This window comes from Manacus candei, unplaced genomic scaffold, assembly GCF_025592945.1.
Source record: "Manacus candei isolate 608988 ecotype Guabito, Panama unplaced genomic scaffold, ASM2559294v1 h1tg000065l, whole genome shotgun sequence".
In the NCBI taxonomy this organism is placed as follows: Eukaryota; Metazoa; Chordata; class Aves; order Passeriformes; family Pipridae; genus Manacus; species Manacus candei.
In genome coordinates, this window is record NW_026138113.1 from 12,145,797 (window position 1) to 12,171,469 (window position 25,673).

Here is a 25,673-nt window from a genome sequence, read left to right on the forward strand (position 1 = left end):
CTTGCTTTACAAGCTATGGTGCCTTACAGTGGGAAGCATGATTGAACTGGTTCCCTTGATTGCATATAAATGCAGATGGAACAAAAGAGTTGGTTAATTTAAATGCAATGTATAAGGAAATCAGTGATTGTTTTCCCTAAGTAGACATGAATTTCACACTGCAGAGGAACTTAAGAAATGATCAGGAAGTATCTAATGTTAACTAGGGCCAAAAGGAGAAAAAGCTCAAAGGGGTTTTCAAGCTCCAGGGCCCTGACTCAGACGAGCACATCTCAGTGAGGTGGTTGTGGTTACACACAGAGCCTGCCAGGCTCAAACACACTGAACTCATCAACTGGAACAGTCAGATATTTACCCAGTACAGAAACCTGCTACATCCTAAAAGCACAGAAATGCAATGAATAGAAAAAAACCCGGGGGGTTCAGGTTTTCTGCAGCTATAAACAAACACGATAAATCATTGTTTTACTTGTAGAAAATGTCACAAACCTGCACGTACTTACTCAATTCTCCAACTTCCAAATTCCCTTGTAATAAAATAACACAGAAGCCTAAAGAGGACAGTTTGTATCTTTATTTATTTACAGAGAGGACAGCTACAGTCTCCACACCAGGCATGTGTGTGAATGCTGTGGCTGAAACTTTCTATAATGAGCTCTCCGACATGCTACATACAAAATAAACATTCTCCCTTTTGCATCTTTTCCTGAAAAGTCAACTGGAGAACGTTCCCACGCTCTCCCTTCCCCTCCCCAGTGCTGCAGTTCCCTCACTGCTTTTGGGGCATGGATAACAGTGAGGGCTCCATACTGTAACCCCCTGAACTTCAGGCCAATCTCAGTCTTGCCATATTGAGGGGAAAAAAATAATTGCAGTGTTTCATTCTAGTGATGTAAGAATAGCCTGTTGTCAGTCCAAAACATAAAACTTAAGTTTATACTTCACTTTACAGAAAACAGAAATACTCACAGAAGTCAAGTGAAGAAAGTATCAGAAAAGTTACCGTACCACAAGTAAAGGTATTTTAGTCCTTCCTTTATGTAATCAATACCAAACCAGCGCTGTTCAGGTGCTATTAAACACTACAACAGAACTAATATATAGCATAAAACCCAGCTCCATACTAGACACTACCCTGCTGAAAGCTACAAAACACTACTGGAAAAGCTCATCACATTGTTTGTGTTCTCACTTGGAGGAGTTAATGTCGAAGTTAAGGAACTGCTACTAATTTGGACTGTTGGAACTTCCACAGAGAATCAGACACCTGCAGGAGTTGCTCTAAAAATGGCCACGTTTGCACAGAGGAAACAGAAGTTGCAGGAAAATAAGTGCAAGTGCAAATTGAGTTCCCTACTTTTTTTAAATGTAGCATCCAAAACCTTTTGCTTAAGATACTTCCCAGAAAAATGCCTTCTTCCAACTTCACCAATCTTAGGAGATACAAACTAACAGGGAAGACTTTCAGACAAATGGAATTTGGCACCTCCCAGTTTCTGTTTTGGACCAAAAGGAGGGGTCTAATCCCCCATCCATCCTGTTTGGGATTACCCTGCTGGAAGAGAAGGCAACTTTTTCCCTGAATCACTTAAAGAAACTGAGCAGAGGAAGCAGTGCTTTAAAGAGATTCTGACCTTTAAAGCAGTTTAAAAACTGCTTGCAGAGGTTTTCTTTATGGATTCTGCTGTCCTTCCAGTGAATATGCAATATAACACATAAGAGGAAGATGATCCAAAACACCTGAGCTATATTCTTTTGAATGTAACACTTCCAGCTATTGTATGCTGGGTTTAATTTTATGAGACACAGATTCCAAATCTCAGGATTAACTTAACCATTCATGAAAAACAATCAAACATGAGAGCAACTAAGTTCAACCAATGTTCAGAAAAAGTAACTCCAACAGACACAACCCAGAAGAGCCAGATTGCTTAGCAGGGAAAAGCCTGAACAAACAAACCTCCTGCAAGGCCAAAAGGCCAGGAAGCTGCCAGAGCCAAGGGCCTCCTGTCCAAAACACACCAACTCCCTCTTGCATTTGCTGACACAAATCTTGTGCAAATTCCACTAGGAAAGGTGTCATTCCACCTTCAGGGTCTGCTGGCACCGATGTGTACATCCCACCCATCACCTGGCCAGGCCACCCAAAGTCCAGTGGGGAACACCCTGAACACAGATTCCCCAAACAGCCCCAAACAGCCCTCACACACAGCAGCCAACGGGAGCAGAGCAGGCTGGAGTCCTGGAGACTGGTCAGTCCTGCCCTGTCCCCACCACCAGCTGGCTCAGAGCTAAAAAAGTGCCCAAGCACCAACAGTTTGGGTATTGGCATGCAGCACAAACATCCTGGCCCAGGAAGCCGTGGCCTAAGGCAGGGACCCCGGCCGGGAGGGGTGTCCAGCACAGCCCCGGAGCTCTGGGGAATCCCAGGACAGCCCAGCTGGCAAGGCCAGCACAGACAGGGATTCAGGAGAAGGCAGCACAGAGAGCCCCCATCAGCCCATCGGTCTGGTTTGAAAGCACAGCCACTGGGCTTAACCAGGAGAAAGGGAACGTGCAAAGGGCCATCCCAGCTCAGGGCACGGCTGAGCCACCCCAAATCCTGCTGTGCAGGGCAGAGCCGTGGGCTGTGAACGGGGGAATTCCTGTGCCCCTTTTGGACAGGTTGCTAATTGGTGGGAAGAATATATGTGGACTAAGACAGACAGTGGAAACTCCTCCAAATAAACTTTTCATGATCCTCATAAATAAATAGATTAAGGAAAACAGTCAGGTACAACCTCAACTATTTCTGGAGAGAGATTTACAGACAGACATCAACACAGTATTGCACAGACTTTTAACTGGGAGTTGATTCATTTTACACTATCCCAAACTGAAGGTGGATTACACCTACAGATATATACAGCGTGTATGTTTGACAAAACATATCCATTAAAAAATACTAGAAATTGGAACCCACATACCAGGGATTCAATATAAATATAAATAGTTAGAATTTCAGCAACAAATCTCAACCTGGTAAATTAAATTCTGATTCGACTACAACATCTCCGTTACTCTCAATAAACATACCACATCTATTAATATTAAAATTGCCATAAGAATGGCACATATATAATATATTCAATCTATCCATAAAGAGAAAATGCATAAAATTAAGTGTCACAGAATCACAGAATATTCTGAGTTAGAAGGGATCCACAAAAGATCAGAGTCCAACTCTTAAGTGAATGGCCCATACAGGGATCAAACCCACAACCTTGGTGTTATTAGCACCACACTCTAATCATGAGCCCATCTCAGGGTGGGAGCTTTTACAAATTGTTTTCAATTTTAAACACTTTTGGATATGAAACTTTTCAGGATAATACAAGAGCTGAAACTATGTTTCAGAAATTAAACTTTTCAGTCCACAAGAAGAGCCACCTTCAAGTGATGCTGACTAGCAGAAAACAGGTATTCACCTCTGACATCAACCAAGTCATTTTGCACCTGGAATTTCTTACCAACACATCATAAATACTTAGAGCATGCAAGTGCTTTGATAGGGGTTGACAAGTATTGATTATCTTCACCACCCACCAGGGCAAAGGAGGCTTAGGGTTTTCCCAGACTCACTCCCACAGCTGGCAGGATGCAGCACAGGACAACAGCCCCACCAGCCTGGGAATGGCAGCAGGGAGAGGATACACATCTCCAAACCCCAACTGCTTCTGCTCAGGTGCAGTCCTTGAGACACAAATCCAGAGAGGAAAACCAGCACCGCCTCCCAGGGCTGACAGTCCTTCTCCCAGGGTGGGGCTGCAGCCACCAGGAGATCCAGGCACCTCCTACAGAGATTTTTTTAGTTTGGGGTTCTTTTGTCATCCAAGTTGTAAAAATCTCCTATTAGAGGAGGGCAGGGGGGAGACAAAAATAGATCATTAAACCAAAATCATTTTAGTTCTTGTTAGCTCATGAATTGCTCATTGGGATTCCTTTTTGGCTGCTTGCCCAGAACACTTGGAGGAAAAAACCAAACCACAACAAAAAAGTAGTCAAGCAAATCCCTAGTGAATCCATGAAGCTCCTGTTGGAAACATGGTTCTTCCAGGGTCTCCCCTTCCCAACACCAGCTCAGCAGATGCTCTGGCCCACTCTGGCTGCTTCAGGCTTGGGTGGGTGGCAACAGCCACAGTCAGAACCGATTCAGGGACTTCCCTCCCACCTGCTGGGGACCAAAGCTCACAGAACATGCTCTTCAGGGAGTATGTAGTTAGTGCAGTTTAACTACAGTCATCCAACTGAGCACCCCAAATTTCAACAGAGCAACTTATTCATTCAGAAACTGAGCTCATTTCCCCATGAAGCAATTACAAACCAAAGCATGGAGATCTGTTCAACCAGCAACTTGGTTTCATTGACTCAAAGAACAAGATTTTACTGATGTCCCCATGCCCTGCCCAAAACCAACAAATCCCCAAAGACTCTGTTGTAAAAACCATTCAGAAACAAAAAAGACCTGGGAAATGCTGAAGAACACCAAATTTTGGGAGCTAGGTGAGTACTGAGGGTCTTGGCTGCTCAGCACTGCGACACCTCACTTCCAACCCTTAACCCTCCAGAGAAGAACCCACAGCCCTGACCTGTGAAACTGCAGTCCCTAAAACACACATGGGAGGCAGGTGTCCCTCCATGGGATTCACTCTTACCAGCACACTGAGCTGGATGTTTCCAAGGCAGAGCCTACAGTGCATCAGGAGACCCCTCACACTTTGTGTGAAGTACACCACGTCACACACCACACAGCACTAACTCCAGTCTCAGCAATAAGACATGACAGCAAAAGGAAAAGCTGGTGAGAGGAATGTGTTAAACCAGAGCTTCTTTCAGACTTGGGTGCCTCCCCCAATGTCAAAAATAGATGCCTGTGTCAGATCAGGATCGCTGTCTCAATCCTCCCTTGGCAATAGGTGCTTGTGTTATCTATTTTGAAAGCAGGACCAGTTCCCCTTTGAAAAGAGAAAGAAAAGAATGTCTATTCTTTTGATAGAGCAGCCTAACAAAGAGCAGGCACACAGCATGAGAAATTCCCAGGAAATGTGACTGTCAGCCAGAGGAGACTCAAGGCTCCAACTCTCATCTCCCAAAAGGATGCACTTCCATCAGCCATGGGCACACTCTCATCAGAGCTGAAAACATGCCAGGGTGAAGAAAATGCTTCTTGACCAGAGTGGGCAAGCACGAGCAGCACAAACCTCCTGCAGGAAAGGCACAGCTCTGCCTCCCAGAACAGCTCACTGCAGAATTCCTTGATCCTGGCCACTGCCTGCAGGACTGCTGGGGAAGAGACACCTGTGCACACTGAAAGCAATCCCTCAATAAAAACACACTTCTCTTCCACACAGAGCAGAGAACTGCAGGCCACAGTTCCAACCACGGGATGGTGAGGTGACCATTTCTAGAAAATCTTGAGAATAAGTTAACATGTGTTCCTGGAAATGATCTTTTTCAGTCCCAGATTTCACTTCCTGCTGAAGGGAAGTCAGGGAGGAAAGGCTGAACTAGAGAAATATTCAATCAAGCATATGTGGAGTAGGAATATTACTTGGTCAGGTTTGTGCATCATGGTCCAGTTACAGCCATCTGAGAATTCCCAAGTCTGTCCTTGCACACCCACCCAGCACATCACACACACACACTTGAAGTCTTCCTAAGCTACAGCAGAAGCCACCTATGTCAGACTATTCTTCACCCTGTTGCTCCTGATTACTGTATTTAAAGGTAAAACTGCAACCACAAAGAGTCTAGGATGGTGTTTCCTTGTCAAAACCTAACAGAAGAAACAAGCATGAAGAAAACAAATGTAGTTGTTTCTCAGTTGTGTAATGATAACCACAAACCCCACCATTTCCCAAGTTTATGCAGACGACAAGCTTTCATATGGGGGGTGAACATGACATAATAAACAACAACCACAACAAAAAACCCATAAAAACCCCCAACACTAAACCATCCTGCAATCCTGTGAGATTGTAGTAGACACCTTCAAGCTCTGGGCTCACTTCAGCCATGCACTCAGCAATGCACATGATTAGGTCCAGTAAAGTCAGTGGTGTCTCCCACGTGGTCAGGTAAGGGTTAAATCTCTTTGTTAGAGCATGAATTGCAGCTTTCTAACAAAAGCAAAGGTCATACCTGTTCTTCAGTATCATTCACTGGGAAGAGAGGTTTTCAATACACATTTTAAGATCCCTGCTGAAAATTTCTACTAAAATTCGTTATAAGAGGTTTAGGAAATCCCTTTGAAGAGCTTAGTTACTGCTGAGTCAGTGCAGATCAAGAAACCAGGCAAAGGGCTCCATGTAGAGCTTTATTCCCACTGGCTTGAAATGATTTATCCATGGACCCAAATACTGCAGAAAAAGCTTCTGCACCCAGAAAAACGGGAATAATTCCCATCCTTTGACAAAGCATGTAGAGGAATAAGTGGAAGATATTCTATAAATGCTACCCTCAACACATCTTCTTTCAAAAGGTAGCTGCTTCTGAGGAAGCTTTCACTGCCCTAAACAAATCATACCTTAAACAAGACTTGGAAAAATAAGTGGGAATAAGATCAGGGCAAAACTACAGCATTTAGGCATGAAATATATATATATATATATGCACACACATATATATATATACATACATAGACACACACACACACACTCAAAAGGAATGGCACAGCTTTACAGGGCTGAGGGATTAAAATAAGACACTAGATTAATTATGGATAAATTTATCAACTCCCACATGGAAAAACAATCCTAACTTCACATACAAAATGATGGGCTCTGGCCTGATCATCACCACCGAGAAAGATGATCTGGTGTTACAACTGACTGTTTTTGCTAAACACCAGCCTGATGGTGAATGGCAGAGTCAGAAGAATAAATCTGGAAGGGACCAGCAGTGTTGGGAAAGCCAGAGACGTACTTGTGCCACTGCACAAATCCATGGGTTACCCACACTTCAAAATTCCTGTGGAGCTGTGGACTCTTATCACCCTTCCTTGCAGAGGGGCTCATCTGGGTCACTACAGACTCACCACAGGCTCAGAAACCCAAAGGCAGCAAATTGTTGAGGACAGTTTGAAATCAGTGCTGCCCACAAATTCACCCTGTTCTGGCCTTTCCCCAGATATCCATTTATAGCCACCGTGGCATAAGGAAGGTTGAGCTGGATCAGTTTTGAAGTCTGAATCAGGACAGCCACTTTTACCTCCTTACTCCCTCCACCTCAATGCTCACTGAAGGCTGTGGATCACAACCCACTGTTTACAACTCCTCTGCAAACATTTCCTCATCCATAACTCAGCTGTTTTCTCTCAGACAAGGCTTCCAGCCCTCCTGCTGCTCCTACAAACAGACACCACATTTCAGAAAAGCCCCAGGACTCACACCTCCCAGCCTCATACAACTGAATCTTCCCACTGAAATAAAGATCCCTCAACCAAATAAACAGAGTTTGTGATGCTGCACAACTTTAAAAAACCCAAACTCAGATTAACTTCAGGAGGCATTTTAATTATTTTAGCAGTTTTAGACAAAAGTAGTATTTCAAGGCAGAGAAAATTACAGATCACCTACACATTTAAAGCTCTTCTCTGAAGAAGGAGGTTTTGAGTACTAGAAACATGAGACAGATTACACACAGCAGAGCCTGCAGAGCCTGTATGTGATTTTTCATCTTTTTTTTTTTTTTGCCTGTTTGCACCAAGGATGATGAAAGCTTTCAAAACATTTGGAGTTACTGAACACCAACAATCTTTCCTTTCCCAAATTACTATGCTGCTTCTGAATTCTCAACACTTGTCACAGAACACGTCTACAACATTCTCTTGGTACCAGACTACATCCAAACAGAGAGAGAAAAAACCCTGCAAATGCTTTTTCTTAGCTGCATTAAACATACTAATCCCAACCCACTTGTATAAATGAAGTGGCTACTATTAGCATGTATTTCCACATGTAAACTATTCTTTTTATATTTAATAAGTATTATCATAACATTTCTTTGTGACTGAAATTAAAATCAGTATTTACTAATATTTATTCTCTTCAGTACATGGTGGGAGCTTTATGTTCACGTTTGCCTTCTCCCCCAACTCACTGACAGTCTCCTACTTGAAAAGCATTAAGTATTCTGAAATGATCTGAATTTCCTTTCCAAAAATAGGAAACAGGAGCATCTATCAGAAAAACTGCCATCAGCACATACATTAGTGCCACATGACAGTGGCAGCCACGAGCCTTTTGCTGCCTCCCTGACACAGATTTGTGTCTCCACAGCACAACCCCTGTGTTGGGAACAGGCTTCCCAAATGGTTCATGGGCTCAGTGTGTTTGAGCAGCAGTAAATTCATCACTGAACAGCTGGAGTTTTGCCCAGGAAAACAAACTATATTCTGTGCTGAAGAGAGGGACACGATGATTACGCCTTTCATACCCCTCTCATGCTGAAAATTATGGAATTATCAGAAAACTGTAATCATGGAAATGTTAAACTAAGGAGAATGTATTTTTACAGCAAATGAACATAATTATGTTTACCATATTTGGGCCCAAAGCTGGCTGGCAATTCAGGCTGTATATAGACAGCAGTATCTGATTCACTGTCACAGGATATGAATAAACCAGAGCAATCCAGTGTGAATAACAGTCTCCTTCCCATAACAAAACCAAACATTAGTGTGTACATAATACTATAAAAGCATAATACTACTGTAAATAGCAATTTCATCAATAGTAGTAGTTTTCACTTTAATTCTAAAAATCATTTCTGAACTAGACCTTTGTAACAGGAGACTTTTGGAACTGTCAAAATGCTTTACTTCTAACAAGTCTATGGTTTGTAATATATTAGATTATGTAGAACTAATTTCTGCAGCTGATGAAGGAACAGTGGTGACAAGTACTTTGAGATCATAAGGATTAGGAAAGTAGAAGCAGTAGCATGCATACTTCATAACCTTCCCTCATTTTTTCTGATCAAAAAAGTTGCTTGTGTGTCCTGGACACAGCATTCACCTCCTCATTAAGACCAGAATTTATAAGGCTTAATTGAATATAGATGAGATTTTTAAAATAGCACTTACTCATCCTGCAGAGCTGGGGTCAAAACAGGATTAATTATAAGATCAAATATAGCACCCTTCCAGCTTATAAATGTCTAATACAAATCAAAAGGAAAAGATACAGCCCAAACTGTATCATTTCCCCCTTCAAGACCACCCAAAGCTTAGCACTTATCTGGTTGTTCTGCCTGATTTACACAGCAGACAAGGGAAAAAATCCTTCCCTGAGTTGTTCCATCTCCTGCCAAGGCCATTAACTGGCTCAAACACAACTTAAGCACTGGGACCAAAGGATTCTCCACCAGCCCTTCCCCAGCAGCCCCCATGTCCCAGCCACTGTCCCCCCAACTTGCCACAATGGCAGCTCAGAGACTCTGGATTCCAGTGCTTCCCATGAGCTGCTCCAGTAATCCCACCTGCTATTTCAGTCCACACAATAATTTGCTGCCTTTCATCCACACAACGTAAATGCCAAAATAAGCCCCAGGTCAACTCAACATCCCAAAGCTGGAGGCTGAGGGACACCAGAGCAACCTTGGGTCTTCTCCATCCACTCCTTACACTTCAGGGCTGCAAGAAATTTCTGGGTTTAAAAGCAATTAGTTACTTGGGGTTTGCATTTTATATGCTCTTCCTGGGAAGACTAGCTTGACTGATTTTCCTTCTATTAAGAAAAGCAAGTATTTTAATATTTTAACAGACTATTGTTTTCCTGCTTCTTCAAAAGAAGTTCAATTTCTTTCAATGCAAATTAATGTACACATTTGGAGAATAAATCTGGGGGGTTTTATATCTGGTGTAGATGCTACCAAGGAATATAAATAACTGCACACAAGAGCTACTTGCTAACAAATGCATCCATGGAATTCTGTCTCAGCACACACAGCTTTTCTACCTTCCGGCTTTGAGCTGCTACATTAAGTGTATGGCATGGAAAGGCTCACAGCAGTCAGGCTGATGTGCACAGAAATCCTGATGGGATCTGCCTCATAGAATGTCATTTTTGTCCTTTAAAAAAATTGCATCGTTCTAAGGTTAAAAATTATTCGCCAAAAAACTCCCAAGTATTTCCCGCTATCAATAGCTAAATAATTATCAATCCTAATTTACAACACATAAAACACAGTCACATCACCTTACCGTGTCCTGAAATTAAAAGTGCTGCTGGTTTTATATAAACAACTAAGCCCTCAATCACGGGCATGATTTGTCACCAGGTTATGTGCCAAATATTTCTGCACTGAGTTGTGCAAGAACTCTTTTGCACAGCAGAGGATACAATGGCACATTTATGCTGCTGTAAGAGATTTTGAAAGAGAAACAGATGTAAGGTTTTAATCCATAAAACAAATTAACACAATGGGATTGATCTGTTCAGTAGAAATCAAACATCCAGGGGCAAACCTGAAGACTTAAGCTTAAACTTTTATTATTTGTTAGATCTTCCTGAAACCTCATGTGTGTTCCCCCTGAAGCACCCAGTCCCAACAGTGGCACACACACAGCAGTCAGTGGAAGAGCCTGACTTTACACCTAACCAAGGACATGCCATGGCATCTCTCCAAACTCCTTAACAGAGCTGCATCTTGGTCACAAATTAAGACTGGAAAGAAATATTTAAAATTTTAAGTGGTATCTTCTGGTGTGTCAATTATACTTACAATTTATTAGCAACATGAAAGACCAGGCTTACATTAAGTCATGTTTGGGTGACTTAAGCCGTGCTGACACTCCTTCCCAGCAACTTGTGTTGACAAAGGGCTTTTCTGCTGCACAAACTGCGACACAGCCAAGCTCTGCCAGCCCTGGGACACTGCAAAGGTGCCAAAGACACTTAAGCAACGCTTCAATACCAGCTGATGAGTCCATCGTGGGTCTGGCCAGGCCCCCTTCAGATATATTTCCTAAGTATTAGTTTTGGAGAAAGAGACCTTTTCCCCAGCAGGGCTGTCTGTGCTGGCAGCCATGACCCCCCCCTGGTGCCAGGCACTGCCCATGACCATCCTGGCACCAGAATTCCATGGGGAGGAGGAGGTTCCACTGCACGAGGCTCAGCACCAAGGCAATGCCTGGCAGTTCCTATTGTATGTATTACTACAAACTCCCCCAGGCACCATTTTTAGCCACTGCTGGATTTCCTCCCTTCTCCCCATCCCCCAACCAGGCTCCAAACCTTGAAGTAACCTTGTTCTGTTCCCCCCCCCAGAGACAGCTCCCTGCCTGAAACATAACCTCTAATCTTATTTTCTATTTCTAGCCTACAATTCACGACCCTTATCCCAATTTTTTAAATTAAATATCCTCCGTGTTGCACACTCTGCTTCCGACACTCAGGACAGTGCACAGAGCACATCAGAATTTATAACCACATGTTTCTTGTTGAGGACAATTTAACATTACTTTTAAGAGCACTGGAAACATAGTGTATTTACACAATGTGGGTTTAAAGCTTTCTCTGAGAAAGAGATTTTCAATAGTACTGTCAGTTCTGCACTGCAATGAAACAGCTTTATTTGTTGGAAGGTAAGACCTTAAAATACAACAGATCTGCACTGCAGGGCAGTTTGGGAAGCAGAGCATTAACTTCCAGCAATTATTCATACTTGGAAACTATCTGTGGACATTAAGTAAAAGCCTTACAATTTACAGGGGTTTATTACAATGGAAATCTTCTCATCTGACACCATCTCTTCATGAGAAGTTCGCTTAAACTTGTTTGGGTTTTTGCAACAACAAAGTATGTTGTTTGTTTGCCATTCATTCTGTAACATTTGTTACATAAAGCCAATTAAAAGATGGATCAGATATCCATCTAGGCCACAATGGCAGTGGTTAAGATCTAGACTTTTAATTAATGAGCACTATCCATAACCCTCTTTCCTATTTTTACCAATTACATCAAATTTGTACAGTTGCTAGGGCAAAGTGTTCCTCCGTGAACAAATTCTCCCACAAAAGCACTTTGATACAGAACGGCTCCCTGAGGAACGAAAGGAGGGTCTTCTGCCTCCCAAATGCTGAAAACCAAGAAGTTTCCAGGAGGATCCCAAGCCTGGAGGTTGCAGTGACGTGGGCAGGCCCTTGGGGCTGCATTTTCCCCAGCCACACACTGACACTCCTCTGCCCAGCCCAAAATGAGTGATTTCAGCCCCAGAAAACATCCCCACTGCTGAGCTGGTGTGTGCTCACCCTGCAGAGAGGGACTGACCTGGGCACTGTGCACCAGGAACATCTTTTCACTGGCACACAGAGATGAAAGGCAACTCCAGTGACTCACAAATGACTTGTGATTCCTACACCAAGCCCTTCAAATCAAGGCCAGCTACACTGATAAGACTTTCTGTGGATTAATAATAAAGCCAGGCAGCCTAGGATGCTAACAACAAAGAAATTGCCCCTAGTACTTCATAAAATTACTTTCCAAACTATATTTTAGACATAATCAGCTACAGGCCAACTTGACCACACAAGCAAAATGAGGAAAGAGGAATAATCCTTGAACCAGGACATTAAGTGTTATGACACGATTGGTTAATTTTTTCCAGATGTATATCTTATCAATAAGATAATTGTGAGATTGCCTCACAATAAATATCGTTTGTTGCACACTGGTTTGCACAGACAGGTCTGGTAAATACCGTGAGTTTGTTCTACTTTCTCTCTCTCTCCCTCACTCCTCCAGCTTCCACCCTGCTCTCAGCAGGGCACCATTTGAATTTCTGAGCAGTTCCACACAAATTGAACAGTGTAACTGGGAGGACACCCTCCAGCAATTAAGAATAAAAGCACGTAAGTGAACACAAATCAAGACTAGAGAAAAGCAAGTGTAAGAACTTTATAAGGTAGCAGAGCTGGATTTTGAAAGGGACTGAAAAACAATGGAGAAATTGGGAAGTCAAGAGTCACGTCATTAACGTGCTGATCCAAGCAGGGCACAGCAGGAAGCAGAAGTCAGCTGGATGGCAGGAGCACTGCACCCAGGGGGATAACAATTCTTTCCTTATTTAAAAGAAATAAATAAAATTACCTTGTCAACACAAACGATAAATGCAAGTCAGGACTGCCTCATCCCTCAGCAAAAAAAATGTTATAAAACCATATATAAAACTCAACTTCATTGAGTCTTAAGGGTCAACATTTGAAAACTTCTCTACCCTACCCCAAAACAAGGACTAGAAACATCTTAAAAAAACCTCAAAGACTCTCATGTTAATACATGACAACCACAAAAATTTATCATGCCACTAGGAAAATATTTGAAAGTATGTTTTCAAAAGGGTACTGTTATTCAAACGGAAAAAGAGTATCACCACTGCACTGTCCAATAACCCAGCTATTTCAAAATATTAAATTAATTAAGCATTTTATGGACACCAGGGTAATAAAATGCATAATTAAAGAACTAATATAATATTGCTTATCAATGTAAATACAACTTAAAGAATATTTCCCCTCAGTCTCTGGCTTTAGTATGAGAGCTACAGAAGCAATTCTGAAGTTCTCACCAAGGAGGTGAGGACTCACCAAGGAGTATCAGTCTTTCATTTCTGAGCACTGTTTCCACTCCCATCTTTCATAAACTTGTGGGGATGCAGCAGAGGTGGTTTTACTTTTGTTAAGAATATTCTTCATCAGTCCTAAAGAATGAAATCCAAATTCTACCAGAGTAAATCCATATGTGACACTATTTAAAAATGTTTACTGCCTAGGGAAGGGGCTCCTGGAGCCCAATCACTGCTGCAGGCTGGAACATTCTATTAGGGGAAAACAACCATCTCAACATACAATGGTTTATATGAAACATTCAAATTACTGAAGCAGCATATGAAAAAACTTTTAAGCTCACTGAAGTTTAGTGGTTTGGGTTTTTTTTTTAAATTTCTGAAAAGAAACCTTATTTTTTGAAAAATAATGAGCCTTTCACTCAGAGCACTCCAGCACCACCAGATAAGTCAGCACAGTGCTGGCACTGCTGCTGAAATGGGCACTGACCAGCAGAATGGCTGACAGTTTTCTTTAACAACATAGTCACTAAATCGATTTTTAAAGAATAATTTAACAATTCAATTTAAAATACTAAGTATATTAACATGATCTACAAGGATAACACGATCTAGTAAACACTATATTTAAGATAAAATCAGTGGCCAAATTAGACAACACATGCATTCTGACTCGAGTCTTCTGGCCACGACTCTCCACGACACACCTGACCCAGCACACGCTGCTGGAGCCTGACAGGAAACCCACCCTCTGCAAATACCCCACACTGAGAGTCCACATCCCTCAGGAAACACAGAAAGGATCTTCCCTCTGAACACAGACCTCATCCAAGACATTCCCACACGTCCACTGCTTCCAAGCTCCTCCAAGCGCAGCGGAACCGTCACACAGCAGCCACGGCTCAGCCAGGCTGGACAAAACTCAACGCCAACTGCTCCTCCACAATCAGCATCATGGAAGCAACAACTTCCACAGTGGCTCTGGAGCAGGTAAGTGAAACTATTAGTTAGGCAAAAAACTCTCCTTCCATCTGCTTTAAGACAAAGAGCCCAGTAACAGAGCCCAGGGAACACTGTGTAGGCAGAACCCTGTTGCTCGACCCGAGATGTAAAGCCCCAACTTGCACTGCAGGTCTTTATTATGCTCTCCATTTACCAATAATGCCCCTTCTTCCACGTTTTTGCCCCATTAGGCAGGTTCTGACAAAAACCTGAGCCTATGTGTCCTCTGCTCCTGGATTTCTGATGGCAGCAGAAAGTGCAAATCACTACTGCACGACCAACCAAACAGCAAACACGGTCCTGCTGGAGGATTTCCTTCCCTTCCTGTTCTCCAAAGCATCACATGGAAAAAAACCAGGAAAATGTGTTCCTACTCTACCAGTACTCCTTCCTTCTACAGCTCTGGAAAGATTTTGCTCTACTCTCAGATTTCTTCCGTTAGGTGATTACACTTCCTATATTCTACATAAGCCCACGGTATGTATCTGTAGAAATCTCTCAGGGAACACTACAATGCACAAACACAGGCATGCTACATTGATTTTCTGCATCTTCTTTCTGAAAAAGCTATTATAACACCAAGTTTGTAGTTTCCTGCAAATTCTGAACACTAAGAATATATCCTGCTTTCTTGCTTTCAATTCAATAACACTGGTCTATTTTCAATTTCTTTTTCCTACTTTTAAATTAACTCCAGCCAGCTTAAACCCCACAGTGTGAGACATGCATCCTTACCTACCACACTAAGGTATTTATAGGTTTGGTTTCATCCACAAGTAACATCAAATATGTATTTCCTGCACACACCTGACAATACCTGTTACGTGCACCCCACATGAGGCATGTTCTCCTTATTGAGGGAGCTGATTTCAATGAGTCACTTTCTCAAAATTTCCATTCCAGAAATAAATAAAATAATTACCTTCCTTCAAAGCATCCAGTAATACTCTGCAGCTGGAGCAGGCCACACCACTTTGTGTATTTATTATTTTATTAGGAACAATGTGTTCTAAAGACAGAGCAGGGACTAACCACAGACAGAGTATTATTAGATATATCAGGGGGTTTTATCCTCTACCACCACAAGTGTATTTCTGTGAAGCAAGGAGAGTTTAAGCTGCAGGGACTCCAACTCCAAACAACAACAGGAAATCTTTCGCATTTTCAGCACGGCAGATTCCTCTCCCCATCTTTCAGCTAACATTCCAATCCTCACTGTGTAATACAGACAAACAGGGGAGTTTTAAACGGGAATTAAAGTGTAAAGCAGGAAAAAACCAGTAAAACTAAAACTAGGAACAAAAATAATCACAGGAGAAAAGGAGAGTGACTGGATTCAGCAGCATAAAAAAATGAGATGATTGTGTGCTTGGCAATGAAACTGATGGGGTTTTGTACAGCATATCAATATAATGATATTCAAAAATGAGATTAAACTGTATTTTCGGGCTCTCAAATGCTATTAGTAAGGCATCCTGCTGCTTTCTGAGTTGCTGCATGCCAATCAGCAAATCATTTTAAACAGTACAGCCACTTGTAAAACAGAACCTTAGCTCCTCTTACAGCTAACATATTATTCTCTGTCTGGAACAGAAAATTATTCCACAGACTGCTTTTCATATTTTTCAGGTGATTATGCTGGCATTTCTTTGCCTCTGAAGTTGAAACACACACTCCACACACTCCATTTAGTAGCCATTTCTTTGTCCATATTTTGGACAAGACAATGAATTTTTATTAGAGCTGATATTTATTTACTACCAACAAAAACAATTTCAGTGTTACATTAAGCAGTCCATACTATTAAGCACCTAAAAGGTAAGTACTCAAGAATAAACATCAATGAAAAAAATCTTGTGGCATCGAGGTTTTTACCACGCACCAATGTTGTAAAAATCTGACTAAATTATCCTGAAATCATAGCAGAGTTTGGGTTGGAAGGGACCTTAAAGCTCATCTCGTACCATCCCCTGCCATGGGCAGGGACACCTTCCACCAGCCCAGGTGGCTCCAAGCCCTGTCCAACCTGGCCTTGGACACTCCCAGGGATGGGGCAGCCACAGCTTCTCTGGGCAACCTGTGCCAGGGCCTCCCCACCCTCCCAGGGAACAATTTCTTCCTAATCTCCAATCTAACTCTACCCTCCTTCAGCTTAAGGCCATTCCTCCTTGTCCTATCACTACATGCCCTTGTGAAAAGTGCCAGATTTAAGCTTGTTATTCATAAAGGAATAGGTTTTTTACCTAATATTTGTTAATTCTAAGAGATTATATTGAGTAGTCTCAGTGATTATTTATTGAGCTCATGACTGTGAGCAGTTGCTTTGCTGTGTTTCTTACTACAGTCTTCAATATGCATGTGTTGAACAAAACCTAACATTTCTGAACAGAGAAAAGTAAACAAACAAGAAGGAGAGGCATTGCAGAGTAAATGTGAGTAAGCCACAAGTACCTGCCACACAACCTCCAGTCCAAGCTGAGGTAATATCTTCCATACAGAAGAAGCTGAGCAGCAGTTTCAGAAAAAGAATAATTTCACCAGTGAAAACAAAAACCAATTCTTCCCTTCACATCAACTACAAAGCACCAATTTTGAAGTACCACTTCTTAAAATGCTGGTTTCTACATAAAGAAATACACAGCATCTTACGTGTTGTGCTGGAGTACACAGCAGTTAAGACAAGGGGATCTCACACTTGAGGACACACACTGGTATATGGAAGTCAACTTTTCAAATGCTTCCCCTCTCTGAGGGATATTCTACAGCTGCAACTATCATTCCCTGCTTTTTTCAGAATATATTCAGTGGGTCCTCTGAGATCACCAGGTCTGGGCTGTTTCAGATGGAGCACTGTCCCTCACAACACCATCTTTTGGCCAAAACAGTCTCTGCCTGTGACAGGGTAAGGCCAGTGAAAGCCAGTGAACTGCAGGTCTTAAATCAGTGGTGTGATGTAAAAGATGGAGGGAAAAAAAACCCCTCAACACAAATCTTGAGCGACAGCTAAATAAGGGATTTTAAGTCCACTAAGGCAACAGTGCTTTGAGGCACAGTGAGGTTTTTCACATCCTACCAAGCACAATAATCAATATTCACACATAGCTACTTGCACATTTGCCCCAAGTCTACTGTTCCAAACTATATATATATATATATTTATAATCTATATTATATATAAATATTATTTTATAATATATATTATTTTATATAAATATAAATTATATCTATTATATAATTTAACTTTCCTCACATTAGAATTCGTTTTAGAGACAAATATTTAGCACAGACACAGCATGCAAGATATCCTGCATTCATATTACAATTTACTCTTCAGCACACTGAACATCTGAATCAAAACACTGCACACCTTCCTGTGAACACTCATAATTACGAGGGCTGTATCACTTACAAAACCTTAAGTTAGCATAATTATGTAGTGTAGAAAATTTCATAAACTATACTTACCCTTGTTTTTCTTGATCTCTGATTTCATGTGCAGTGAAAAACAACCAACACAGCAGAGAGAAGTCATGCCCCAGAACAGAATATATCAAATAGCACATGCAAGGAAGACACAATATATTATTTCCCTGAAACCGCAAGAATTTTTGAAAAGAATCTGCCTCATCTGCCCTAAAACAATTTCAGAACAAAACACAGATACAACTTTTTACAGGAAAGCCCCTGACTGAAATACATAATTTTCTCCTGTTTCAGAATGTGACTCGAAACAGCAGCAACAACATATTCTATCAGATAGAGAAAAGCACCCACTGGTTGCAGTGTGAGGCTGAAAAAAGCCCATAAAAATGTGAATGTCTCAGGAAAAAGAACAAACAAATGACAACATCAAGCCAAATTTTATCAGTCCTGTGAAATCAGCAGTAGTTGTCTTCCTCTCACAGTTCGCAAACTTGAGGCCATGAAGGTCCTTCAAGTGAAAGACACTCAGCAAAAGGTGCTGAAACACAAGAGAAGGCAGAGCCTGGACAGACCTTTTCCATCCACAGTGCCCCTAAGGGAAGGGAATAATGGATAAGGGAGTAAGGACAGGGGACTCTGAGGAGACCAACACACTGATTTACAGACATTTCCTCAGAAACCAACTGAGAAGTTTAGTTTAAAAAACACCAAAGCCCCACATCACTGCATTGCACAAGCAACAAATCCTGTGCAGCTGTTTAAGAACAAATTAAACTTCATCTGTTGTACCTTTAAAGCCAGAGGAGCTCTTCAGCCATGCCCTCTGCCACCCTAAGCCACAGGAACCCACACAGCCCGTGTTCAGCCCAAGGTGTCTGGTTAAAGAACACCCTTCAGAAATGTCCACAATCAAACACACCAGGAAAGGGTTTGGAGCAGTAACTCCCACCTGACCAGCACCAACCAAACACCTCCTGATGCCTGAAGGACAATATCCACGATGGAAAGGGACCTCGTGATCACCGTGATATGGAAAGAGAAGAGCTTCAATCTTCTAACCCCTGTTCAGGGGAAGCACAATCACAGAGCAATTCGTGGTCTGTTATTCATTTGTCTGACTGCATCAGACAATCCTCATGAAACCTCCTAAAACCCAACCATTCCAGAAACTAAGATGGAAAAAAGAAAAACAAAACCCAAACAAAAAACTCTTTTCCTGCTCCATCTTCAAAGGAAGAAAATGCACTTTACCCAAAAAACTTTCCCTAAATCTTGTGTGTCAACTACAGATTTAATCTATCATACCAATCCATCACCACAAAAATGTAACATTCCTATACAAAAACAGAAAATGTATCATTAGTGGTTTGCAACAGATTTCACGTTCAGCAACATCTGCAGAGCAATGGATTCACTTCACCAGAGCAGGATCTTTTCTAACCACTAAACCAAGCAACAGATTAACTTCAAAATAGCACAGGTTGGATGTGCCACTTTTCCACAGGGGTAAAGCTCTCAGTGCACCTGACCAAAGACTGCCAAACTAGACCATATGTGTGCCATGACCCAATATTTAGTCTTAAGCCTGAAATAGTGGTTTACGTGAAAGGTAACATTTAAATTAAGGTTGACAACCTGGATCTGCAGAATACCTTTGCTAAGAAGAACCTGTGAACAGACCTGTGCTAAATTCGTGGCTAAATTTTATACAGAATTTGCTAATTACCAAGTTATTTTGTAATAACTTGCCTAAAACTTTACAATGTTCGCTCCTCTTTGGACCTGAAATGAGGTCAAAGTGCTGAATTCAACATCACAATCTGTTGCCCTGGAAATTATTGCAATGTTTAGACAAAGAAGTTTATTATGAGATCTAATCGGATTGCTTGAGAGAAAATGTTTTCATTCTCTTTCTGAAAGCAATACAAGACAGATAGAAAGACTGGAAATTCTTTGAGTAAAGACTTTTCCAACATTTTAACACAGAACCAAGCATATTCCAAATAACAATATGCTGTTATAATGTGTTCTTTTTTTTCCCAGAGTTTTGTTCTGATAACTGGCATTTCCTTCCAGGATTCCATACAGTTTTCATCAGCATGGAAGTTTCTTAAGAAAAATAAGCCATGGTGTTAGAAGTCCACATATACTTGCATTAATTTCAGAAATTTAATTTTTAGTTAACCTACCCTGCTCTTCTATACATAAACTTCAGCAACTTCTCTTCAAAAACAGCTAAAAAAGAAGTGCAAGTTGTAAGACCACCAGAGCCTTAAGCTTGGTTCTATCAGAACATGTGTATCTGCACTGGTACAAAGGCAATCTGTTTGTCCTGCACTGGGGGTTAGTAAAGTACACCCAGTTTGCTCTCTGTAGGTAAGGAATGTACAAGTACCCACTCCCTCCTCTGCTCTCCTGCCAACAGCAGCAGCAACCCAGCAGCCTGGATTTCACCTGCACTCCTCAGAGCTGAACTCGCTGAACCAAAACTTGAGTGCTACCAAATTGTACACAGTTCATTCATGCTCTTCTGCCTATTTAATTAATGAAAGCTTTTGTTTTTTCTAAACAATATGTGCATATATTTAGCAGTAGACCCCATTTTTCATCTTCATATTCAATTTCTTGATTGCATCATCTGCTTGCAAATACTCCTCTCACGCAGAAAAAAGGGTATTTCTTATTAGCTTATTATTTACATATTTGCAAACTGTGTTGTTCAGTCGAAAAACCCACAAATATCCAACTATGTCTTTGGTAAGAAGCTAAATAAAGTTTATTCTGGAGCTATGAAACATGCACTCATGAATGTCTTTCCATAGTTCTAGTTACCACTGTTCTCCACCACCTGGCCTTCAACTGCTTGGACAAAGAATTGCAGAGCACCCAACAACAGGCAGTGTTGTCATTCTGCCCTCCTGCCAAAAAATCCCCTCTCCTCAGGCTCTTCCCATCTTTTAAGTAAACACATTTAACAAATGATGAAAACCCGCATTCATTTGGACCTTCATTTGACAATCATGGTTTCTTCTGAGCGTTCAGAGAGGACCAACTCATTCTACACTGAAGTCACCCTGCAGAAGAACACACAGAACTGGAAGGAGGACATTTCTAGGTAGCCTCTTCCTCCTTCCACATAATACAGTACCCTCTGGTGCAACACTTGCAAACAGCATTCTGAGAACAATTTTGAAATACTCAACAGAAAGAGGTTATGTTCCTCAAATCTTTTGGAGTCTGGCACAGAATCACGTTTCCCCAGTGTGATCCTTCCCCTGTGTTTCCCCAGGGTGATCCTTCCCCTGTGTTTCCCCAGGGTGATCCTTCCCCTGTGTTTCCCCAGGGTGATCCTTCCCCTGTGTTTCCCCAGGGTGATCCTTCCCCTGTGTTTCCCCAGGGTGATCCTTCCCCTGTGTTTCCCCACTGTGATCCTTCCCCTGTGTTTCCCCAGTCTTTCACTGAAGCTGTGAGGATGCACACACAAGAAGGCTTTCAAGAAGGAGAGTGTTTCTGTGACTGTCCTTCCTAGTCACTACAGCTTTCTCTGCTTTTCAGCATTTGTTACATGCTGGGCCATAAAAAAGAGTGTCCAGCTTCTTCAGGATGACATTGCCAGCTTCAAGTATTTTTAAGGAACTTTTAAAATTATTACCTTGTACTTAGACACTTAGGAAGCAACACTTTAAAAGATCTCCAGATTTTTCTGGAATATGAGCTGTAGACATTCAGGTGCTTTATCTTTCTCCAGGGAAGTTCTTGTGCTTGGACTCAAACTGTTCTTCTAAGGCACAATTAGCCAAGTTCTGTAATATGTACAGAAGAGCAGGAAGTTCAACTTTCATTAAAAAATACCAGGAACATTGCTCTGAATATTCTGGTATCAGACAGATCACGTGGACACACTTCAAAGGATCTAATTTTACCCCACTAAGTCCAGAGGAATTCCCAACACAATCCAGAAACTCACAAACATACCAGTTATGACAGTCAGGTAATCTACTTGGGAAACTAAAAACACACACTCACTGACAGGATTAAAGATGTATTTCCTTGGGAGATAACCCTCACATGAATGAATCACACTAGGGATGCCCAGGGAGAAAGAAGGAAGTGGAAAAAAGGTCCCTCTCAGTCCCTTCTTCCTGCTCTTCTCCCACACTACCCTCTCCTCTACAACACATTCCATACACTGCTTTAAAGTTCCCAAAATGTGCTAGAATAAAGCATTAAAGAACCAAAACTCAACATTATTATTTTTATCAAGGGAAACAAACTTTCTCTTATTTTCAGAAATTGTTTGAGATTTGCTCCGTTCCCAGACAGCAGAGTACACTGCACAGAGCCTGAGAGGAATTGTCTGTAATTGGACAGCACCATTTAAATGTCAACTTTGAGTGCACAACCAGACAAGAATCACACCTAAAATACCATTATTAAACAGCCAGTTGATGTGTTCCCTTACAGTATTCTAACCTACACACCTGTAGTGCCAGGAAACAACAAAACCAGAATATCTCAGCCTGAGGAGGAGTGACCGACAAGGTGGTGGAAGAATTTTCCTGTTGAAATTTTCCAGAGAATCTGTCTTTTGCAATGCTATTATAAAGAAATGCTTATCAGAAAACACTGGAGCCTGACAAGTACCCCACTGAAACATGACTCCATAAAACAAAACAGAGCCACACTGACCTAAAACCCCCAACGACTTGAAAAAGCAGAGAACTGTTAGGAAATCAAGCAACAGAAGACCACAAAGGACTACAGCTCTGTTGTAAGACAATGAAAATCCAGCTGGCCTAAACCAGAAAATATGCATCAGTCATTTCAGGGAGAAAATTTCACTAAAAACACAAGCAGGAGTTGGTGACATTTAAGGGAAGTATTGTAAAGATGTCTCCTAAGGAATTAGTTTCTCTGATGGGACCCTAAAACAGGGGCAGGTACTTTACAGCAAAATTTTTTTGTTTGTTTTTTAGCTCATACAGCAAAAATTCCACGCACTAGTGCTATTGTGTTCTCATATGAGGCCTTTCCTTAGACGAAGAATATTTATTTCCTTCGTGAAAGTGGTTCTTCAGAGCCAAGCCCTAGAGTATCACACTCCAGACTTGAACTGGATAAGCTGCTGTGTGTTATCACCAGACTGAAGCCAATGTCCCAAGGATGGAATGCAATTCACAGCTGGAAAAATGCCTGAGTGCTGCACAGGCTCTTGAAGATGCCTGAAAGCCTCAGAGCCTCAGTTCCTCCCACCTCAGACCCACCCACACCGAGCTTCCCTCACAGACATCTCAGGATTGCCCCAGTCATACCTGGAGTTCTTTGCACTCCCCTTTTCAGCCCTTTTCTTTCATTCTTCAAAGCTTAACCAGCATTTCTAAACCTTCTGGTCTGCTGTTTCTCACACACATACGCACACCCCTTTCTCTTTTACTCCAAGGTTGTTCCAGTTTGCCTCATGCAAAGTTTATGACCTTAGAATCACATAGATCAATCCCCCCAAACTTATCTTAAGTAATCAACACACTAATCTTCATTAATTACAGCAGGGTAAGGCAAGATTGATATTTCAAGACCACAGTTCTCAAAATAATTTGTCTTGTCACATTAGAGCACTTCAAAGTGAAACACACCTCATTAACACCAGCTGTAATTTTAATTTTGAAGTTTCATTTAAAAAAAAAAAATCTTTTTTTCCCCCCCTTGTTTTAATCACTGTTTCAACAAAATTCTAGGATGGGATCAAAATGGTTTATTCACAGAACACTACAAGACTGGAATCATATCAGACCAATTAATTAACAGTAATTAACCTGCAAAGCAGTATTTGTGAATTGAATGTGTCCTATTGCCCTCACCCCACATCTTAAAGAGTTTCTTTGAGGGCAGAAGGGACAAACCCCCCTGCCATAACAGCATCTCAAGGTACACAAACAGCAGAAGAGAAGATACCCACACCAAGCCAGGGGCACAAGAAACACAACTTCAAGCTTCTTCTCTGTGAGTTTGGAGCCCATCTTTACAAATTCTACTTAACTTTCAGAATATTTTTTTCATCCTACCAGCCAAAATTTCAGATTTCACAGGTATCAAGGCACAGCACCTCCTCTAGTGTAGATCCACAGTCCCCATATACGTTTCCAGCATTGCTTTCAGCCACAATACATAAAAAATCTACCCAGAACCTGGAATGTGATAAGGCCTGGAGAGCATGAGGTTGCCTGCAGCATGTTACTAATCCACTGCTGTTGCCCAAAGGCCGAGGAAGGGTAAGAAACACTAATCCAGACACACCACCGAGCTCCAGGAGGAGCAGCACAACATAGACTTTGTCAGGCCCAGCAGAGCCTGCTGCCCTCAGAGCCAGCCCCAGCACAGGGCTCTGTGATGAGGTTACCCATGCTGCTGGAAATGTCATCTTTCATGTATGATATAAACCCTTTCTGTAGCCACTAACAATACTCTGGCATTGTTTGAAACACGTAGGGTGTTGCGCTGGCTGACACCCAATTCCAGTAATAATATTCTATCTACCTACAGTAACCACAAGAAAATGTTCTTCATTTTCAGCCTCAAGTGGTTCTGCAGCACATCCAGCTCCTGAGAGAGCTGCCATACTTCCCTGGAAGTGTAGTTATCTGCCTGCACAGATCAGGCACTTCTCCAGAGCTGTAGAAACACCTTGAGATCACTGGGAATAAAGGAGCTCCTTCCACACAGCACAATTAGTCATATCAGCAGCGATAGCTATTTTGAGCAGCACCCATTAATCACTATCATTAGCAGGATTTCTGGTGTACCAGCATTCATTGTACCAAGAACAAGTCTCTTCCTATTCCAGTACTACTACATAAACAAAAGCAGCAGCACAATTTCTCTTGCCTCTCGCTACTCAAAACAGGGTTGTGTCAAGTGGCAGCACTCAAAATGACTGTCAGTGCCAGGTATAAAGGAAAGCTTACTTACACCTTACAGGACAGAAAAACACAATTGTTTTGCTGCAAAAAAAAAAAAAAAGACTGGCCATCATTTGTATGCTGAGGAAGAAGAGGTGTTGAAAGATAATAAACAGTGGGAAGAAGAGAGAAATAAAGCTCTCGAGGTGCAGACAGCAGATCCACAGAAATTTAAGATCCAAGTCATAAAATCCAAGTTGAGGTCCAAGAAGAAACCTCCACTTCTCTTTTAAATGTTTGTTGCAGATATTTTCATTATTCTTTTTTATGAGGGACTATTTACACGTTAATCGAATTTCAGAGTCTCAAGAACAGACATTCAACCAGAAAAATATTCCCTGTACGCATTATTTCTAGTTTCCTAAGTGCCCTGAGTAACTCCTGATGCAGGACGAGAAATGCCAATGGAAGGGTTTCTGCCTTACACTGACCTAGGAAGCAGCACCACAAAATTCGTGGAAAGCAGTGGCTCTGTGCTGCTTCCAGCCTGGTTACCCACACCTCAAAGGTTCCACAAAGCACCAGAAACACTTACGTTGCCCTGAAACACCTTCTTCCCAACGACAGATTAAATACTTACAAAGTCCTTCTGGGAAGAAAAGTACAAAACAGAAAATAAAGGAAGAAAGAAAAACCTCGTGCAAGTCTTGAACTTGGAAAATCAGCCATTCCTTACAGAAGGGCCCA

At 41.7% G+C, this 25,673-nt stretch overlaps 1 protein-coding gene across 3 annotated transcripts in view; it reads right to left on the reverse strand.

Moving 5' to 3' along the window:
* Window positions 1-25,673, reverse strand: part of GARRE1 (granule associated Rac and RHOG effector 1) — a 58,938-nt gene that overhangs the window by 31,715 nt on the left and 1,550 nt on the right. The gene's annotated exons all lie outside the window — the stretch shown is intronic.